Source organism: Euprymna scolopes, chromosome 34, assembly GCF_053919585.1.
Source record: "Euprymna scolopes isolate OS-2025 chromosome 34, ASM5391958v1, whole genome shotgun sequence".
Lineage (NCBI taxonomy): Eukaryota > Metazoa > Mollusca > Cephalopoda > Sepiida > Sepiolidae > Euprymna > Euprymna scolopes.
The window spans coordinates 8,469,995-8,476,961 of record NC_136515.1 but is presented as its reverse complement, the minus strand read 5'-3'; the positions used below and the strand labels follow the sequence as shown (position 1 = coordinate 8,476,961).

The following is a 6,967-nucleotide window of genomic DNA, read 5'->3' as shown; positions in this document are numbered from 1 at the left end:
CTTTACCATATAAATGTGTAAATTCACCTTATTAGATCTCGCTGGCGATGTGCCTTATTTGGGGTGATGAAATATAAAAAAAAAAAAAAATGAAATAAAAATACATGTGAAATAACGACTATGTACTTTGACAGAGGACAAAAGAAAATGCATTTACAGTTTGCTTATAGCTAGATTAATTTTTACTGTGTATATTTTTAGGGAGCATAGATTTGGCCCTATATTAGAATGTTAGAATATAGTAGAAAGAGACTAGCGACATCTTCTCTGCCATAGTGTGAGGCACTTATAAATTTTTTTACCCAGATTTCCGTGACGGTATCTCGGGCTCAACTGCTAGCTGACGAGAGCCTCCGGAACAAGCCGAGTTCTGATCACATTTTAATGGGGAAAAAAATAAAACAATAATTAGGTAAGAACTTTTTTTATATTGTTTTTATTGAAAAAATGTATTCATTAAATATTCAGGTGGAATGAAGGTTAGGCAGTTTTTTATTTTAATTTTCCGATACAAAGGAAAAAATTTGATATATTTTTATTACACAAAAAAAAAATAAAATAACAACATCCTATTCTAATGTATGTTTGTAAGATTTTTAATACTGGATTTGTATTTATCATACAAAAATTACATTAGAATAGCACTTTGTTATTGTTTTTGTTTTTAATAAGAAATTTCAAATGGATGCGGACGATTTTTTTAAATAAATTGGAAGATGAAAAAAGATTTTTTTTATTTTATATTCATGCACGAACATTGCAGACATTAACATATTTTTTAAGATTTTTTTTTACATTTTCATCCCAAACAAGGCACATTGCCACTTTGGTGTAGGGGGCTACTATCAGGGGCAGCAACTACTGGGGCACTATGTTGGGATTTGGGCAGCAAGATGTCGGTTCACATTACACTTGAACTTCTGCATGTCAGTACAGTTATGGAAGCAGGAACCTGGAATGGAATTCCAGAGTTTAGCTGTTCTGGGGAAAAAACTTCTGGAGCAGAAATATCTTTTACATCTAGGGATCTCTACAGTGTGGGGGTGGGATTCACCTGCCTGTCGGGTTTGTCGAGGGTGTATACGCCGTGGGGGCACAAGTGTTTGCAGTTCGTCAGAGTATTCACCATTAAAATACTTGTAGAACAGGTAGAGAGATGCAACGTTTCGGTGATGGGACAGAGGCTGAAGCTTAGATGCCAGTTCAGGGCATATCAGATTGGTGACTCTCTTTTGAACCTTGTCTAGGAGCGAGAGACTAGTAGCAGATGCACCAGCCCAAATGTGAAAACAATACTCCATACATGGGCGAATGGTGGCCTTATAGACGTACAGTATACTTTCAGGTGTCAGTAGTTTTCTAGCACGGTAGAAAGAGCCTACATTTTTCACAGCGGTCCTGGCAATGTTTTCAATATAATTGTTCCAATTCATGTTTCCTGTGAACGTTAGGCCAAGCAGTTTGAAAGATGTACTCTCAGAAAGGGAGTCACTGGCTATTGCTATTGGTGGCAGAGAAGGTTTCTTTTAATTATTGAAGGAAACCAGTTTAGTATTGGCAGCATTGAATGTGACCATCCGTTTATGTCCCCCAATCAAAAAAAAATATTTGAACTTTTTACACCCCCACCCTCAAAAATACAGGTTTTGCAACAACAAAAGAAAAAATATTGCAACTTATTTTAAAGCAATAATTAAATAAAAACAAAAACAAAAGATTTTCACAACTTTTCTTGAAAAATTAACATAAGCAGTATAAACTCTCATTGGACGGACTTTGGTAGGATTGAAACCGTTATCTTCATACAATTCTCACCTGGAACCGTGGATATTCAAAGTTTTTATCCACTGCACAACGAGCCCCGAAGGACGACCAAGTTTTGATCTTTTGGTCTTATAAATCCACGTTTATTTAGTATATGACCTTCCATGGTCGAGTCCGTACCGAATGGCATATATTATTTTAATTGGAATTCATTATTGAGATGAGTTTTATTTATTAATTTATTTTATTGCGGACTATTATCCTCATCTTTATTAGTTGTTGTTTGACGACGTTTCAATCAACTAATATATCTGACCTTCGTCAGGTGGCCAGAACGTGGTGAGACTATACCAACTATGGATGGCAGTAATTGCTGAGAATGCAGTTAAGCGATTCGGTGTTCCTATCCTGTGGCGGTTACCACCAGGAATAGTTGACCGAAACGTCGTGAAACAACATATAAGAAAGATTAGGATAATAGTCCGTAATAAAATAAATTAATTCACATTGAAATTAAAAAAAAACAAGTGAAGTATGCATGGTCCCCCGTAAGTGCACCGTGAGCGAGGCATAAAAAATGACTAAGTTCAGCACTTGCCTTTCCCAATTTAGTCCCAAATATCCCCAGGAGACATCAAATCTTTGTCAAAATGAACAAACGGTGCAGATTAAGACCTTAACATATGTAAATTTGTGTTCTGTACCATGCAAAAAAAGAAATGACTAAGTCCATCATTTGCCGCCTTCCATTAAGCCACAAAAGTCCCCAAGGCCTTAACATATTTAAATTTGAGTTCAGCACCATGCAAAACTGCTAAATAGACATACACAGACAATTTTGGACAAATATGTTAAAATAGTCCGAAAATGGAGTGTTTTTATTAGCCATAAAAGAGCCCGTGGACACACGCAAGAGTTATCGCGAAGTATAGATAAGCAAAATTATATAGAAATCAGTTTATTACAACATTTTCAGAACGTTTAATAAAAATCCAAGGCACCCAATTTTTTTTAGATAAACACAAAAGTGTAAATTTAAGCTATTTTAACCCGAATGGAACCCCTAGGGAGGCAACCGGAGTTTTCCCGGAAAATCCGATCCGTTACTTTTTTACTCATATCATGTTTAATGTTTGTGCAAAATTTCAAAAAAATTCTAGTTATTGAGAATAGTGCGGGCAGATAGAGGGACAAACGGACAAGAGCGAATTTTCAGGTCCACCCTCCTTTTGTCGGTGGACCAAAATTCACATGTGAAAATATGTTGAAAATAATAATAGTGTAGAGAAGGTCTAGCCAGGTCTCTTTTGTTTTAAAGGAAATCTAGTTATTACCATTTCAGTTGCTATCTGGCCTTTTTACGTCTCGCTAAGAATTTGTCTCATTTAGGATGACAAAATGTTTAGAAAAAGTTATGATCTCTGTGAAAACACATCGAAAATAATGATAAAGCAGAAGAAGTCTAGCAATAATGTGTGTGTGTGTGCCTAAGAATAAAAATTAAAAATGCTATGAATATACGAGAATGTGACTTCTTTTTTTTGTGAACTATATACAAAAAGAAAAAAAATTAAATTGAAATAAAAATGAATCAAAAAATCTAATATATATGTCTGTTTGTCTTCATATTTCCAAACTAAAACTCAAAGAGCGGCGCTAGGGACCACAAATGATTGGATTTTTATGGACCCTTCTTTCATGGGTCTTTAGCCAGTTAAAATAGTTTTTCAGGAGTAAGAAATGAGTCAATTTTTTTAAAAAAGTAATACATTGTATACATTCATCTGAGTTTATGTTTATTTTTTCATTGTTACGTGTCACGTTGGTAGAGTGGTATCGTCACAAGTTTTGAATGGAAAATTTTGTTTGAGGTTTCGATTATTGCTGATGGCACATCAATACGTTTTCTTTACTTTCGAAATCACGATGTTCGAATAATATATACGAGATCTGGACAAATAAAATATCACATTTGAGCGTATTTTCGCCCAGGCAACACCGGACATCGCCCCGGTCCACAACTCACATGTCAACAGATCAGAAGTACGGGCGTGTGATAATAAAATCCTTCTTCATCCTCCATACTCTTCTGACCTTGCACTTTCTGACTTTCACCTGTTCCCAACATGAATTATTTTTGAAAGTAAAGCGTTTCCCAGATGATGCAGCCTTGAAGTCACGTCGTGGATGGAGGACCAACCTGAGGTGTTCTACAAACACGGTCTCCAGAGGTGCATAAAATGATGGGAGAAATGCATAACTCTGAGTAGTTACTATGTAGAGAAAGGCTGAGAAATGTGCCAAGTTTCGTTGCTCTACTGCTATGGGAAGTGAGTCAGAGGCATTACTTATTTCAAGACCCTCGTGTATATATATATATATATATATATATATATATATATATATATACATGTGTGTGTGTGAGTTTTAGAATATAAGTTCAAAAAATGGTGTGCATATGCTAGAATCAGTGGAGAATTCTACTTGTATAATAGTTGCAAAAAATGATTCTTCTTTTCTCGCAAATCTCATGACTGGTTATTTAACGCTTTATTAATCAAACTTTTGCAGAGAATATTAAGTTTCCGAAGACGCATAACTTTTCTCTTTGTTTCGAAACTCGAAAACCGGATTTTCTGTGGAGCCAAAATGGCGAAACAATTATCAGACTTTCGACCATATTCTGCATTTTTTGTTTTTTTTGGCATCTCATCTTCAGATGCGACGCCGCAATTTCTAGAGATGTGCCGTCCGTCAACCCCACCATTTCTAAATTGAATGAACGAAGATTGTTTTACTAAATGGACTCATGGAAATTGCTCACAACGAGAAATATATTTAATCAAAAAGTTCGTTTTGATCAAGCTGATATATTTCTGGATAGCACTAATATGAACAGAATGGGAAGAATATTTTAGTCAATAAATCTGTTGACATTTTTCTGCATAGTGCACAATTTACTTTTTAACACAGAAAACGCAATACCATTTTAAAATTGAAAACTGCTATAAATAAAATACAAACTTTAAAATATGGTTTGAAATAGGTCAATCTGGTAACCCTAGAAGAGAGTGACGAAAGTAAAACAATGTTCAATATCTACTGTCTTTATATACTGTAGTTTCCATTTCCATTAATGCAATATTGTAATACAACAAGGCCGATAGCCATTAGTCGCGTTCTCTCGTGTAATAAATGAATGCGTGAATGTAAGATTGACATGAAATTCTTAAAGATAAACTAAAATGACCGAAAAATGGGCTGAAATTACTTAAATAAATAAAAAGTAAATGAATGACTTTAATGAACTTAAGGATGAACTGAATGACCTTAAGAATGACTTGAATGCTTAAAAAATAACTGGAATCCTTAAAAAACAACTTGAATGATCTGGAGAATTACTTGAATGGCTTTGAGACTGACTGGTTGAAAAGTGAGTAATCATTTTACATTAAATTAATACAGAAAAGTGATCCCCCACTTTATATCACAAATTTACAAACATAAGTACAGCATGTAGTAAGAACAGATACTACACTTTGATCTTGGCCAAAAAGCCAAGAAAAGGGGGGTATTGATTTGCTCCCTCGCCGAGCAAATTACGCAGAAGGCCGATTTTTAATGTGAGGAGTGAAAGGGAAATGGGGGCCAACTCCCTGGAAAGTAGTGGAGCTGGATAGTGACAATTGGTATGAAGGGTTTCCCCTACATTGACCAAGGTCTTATATGTGGGGTTGCCCCCACATATGGTCTTTGCTTGTAGTATCTGCCGGAACAGATACTACACTTTGAGATATTTAATCCTTTATTCATGTTAAAAATACATTGAAAATCAACAATGAACAAAAAACTTAGGCACATGGCCAACTCAAAAGGCGGGATTGTCGTTGGTCATCGTTGACACTCCAGAACTAAACAAAATCAAAGGTCTCTCCCAGCTAGTATCTTCTTTCACCATAATACCGCATTCACCTTTCATACTGGGGGGGGCGTCCTACTTATCCCCAATTTTTAAAACATTTTTTATTGAAACGAAAAAGATTGCAATAAAATGGTACAATAATTCATTTGTGTCGAGGGAGTGGGGAGAAAAAAACAAAAAGGTGATTAGTAGGACCCTCCCATCCCGTCTAGTTTATAGACTGCCCGTTCCACTAGGTTTGTAAAAGGAACCTCGCTTCTGCGGGTCAGTCTCTAAGTGGGGATGCCCTCTAGATGGGGGTGAATGGAGAAAAGAAAATTTTGTGGGAAAGGGATGGGGGTTAGTTTGTATTTCTTTCTCTCCAAGATGGGTGAAATTTAGAGGAAGGGGTGAAAACAAACATTGCAAGTAGGAAGTGGTGGGGATCTTGGAGGCTTCTTAATCGGGGAGGTATGGAACACACACTCAGCTAGCTGAGAGGGTTACTTGTTTAATTTTACTTTACAGAACTGTGCGCTCCACACCTAGGCGGGGAACACTTTTTCAAATTTGGCTCATCTTAGTACACACAGACTTGCTACTTGTATCCATCTTCTGTCAAATGCCGTGGGATGCAGCCTTTTTCTATCACATCTGATCTCCACCCGTAGTTGGTGTTTAAAGAAAGCGATCAGATCCTGATCAGAAAAAGACAACACTCTCCCCGGCCACGTTGCAGACGCGCCGTCCAAATCACCATTCTCGTCACGGCCAGGATCATAACGTAGACCATTTGTCTTTCCCGGTTACACGGCGGTCTCACGTTATCCACGACATTGGATACGGTAATTGGGCGAGGACGCTCAGGATCGATGCGAGCCGTCACTTCGCTGACATACGACCAGTATCGGCGGAGTTCACAATAATCGTAGAAAGCGTGATCAGTCGTTTCTACGGCCGTTGTCCCACAATGGTGACAATCAGGCGACTCCAAAAACGCGGAACTGCATTGTATGTTGTTGAGTGGAAGTGCATTTTGGGCCAATCTGAATTTTTCAGATGACGCGAACCTGGCGCTCAGCTCCACGCGGAGCGGATCTCACTCTGCTGCCAACCCAAACGCGCGCATAACGGGTCGTCGGCGGCCCCCTTCACTAGATCCCTGTGGAGTTCCCTACGGGTAGCAGTCATAAGGTCGCTGGACCTTGGTATTCGTTTTAGCGTGGCTCGGCACTCTTTCATGTAGGCAGATTCTCCCCTCGGCCTGCAACAGCTCTCGATAGAAGGGGCGAGAATGAGATC

At 37.6% G+C, this 6,967-nt stretch overlaps 1 pseudogene; it reads right to left on the bottom strand.

Moving 5' to 3' along the window:
- Positions 1 to 5,228: 5,228 nt before the first annotated feature.
- Positions 5,229 to 5,333, bottom strand: LOC145259362 (U2 spliceosomal RNA; annotated as a pseudogene).
- Between the last annotated feature and the right edge of the window lie 1,634 nt (positions 5,334 to 6,967).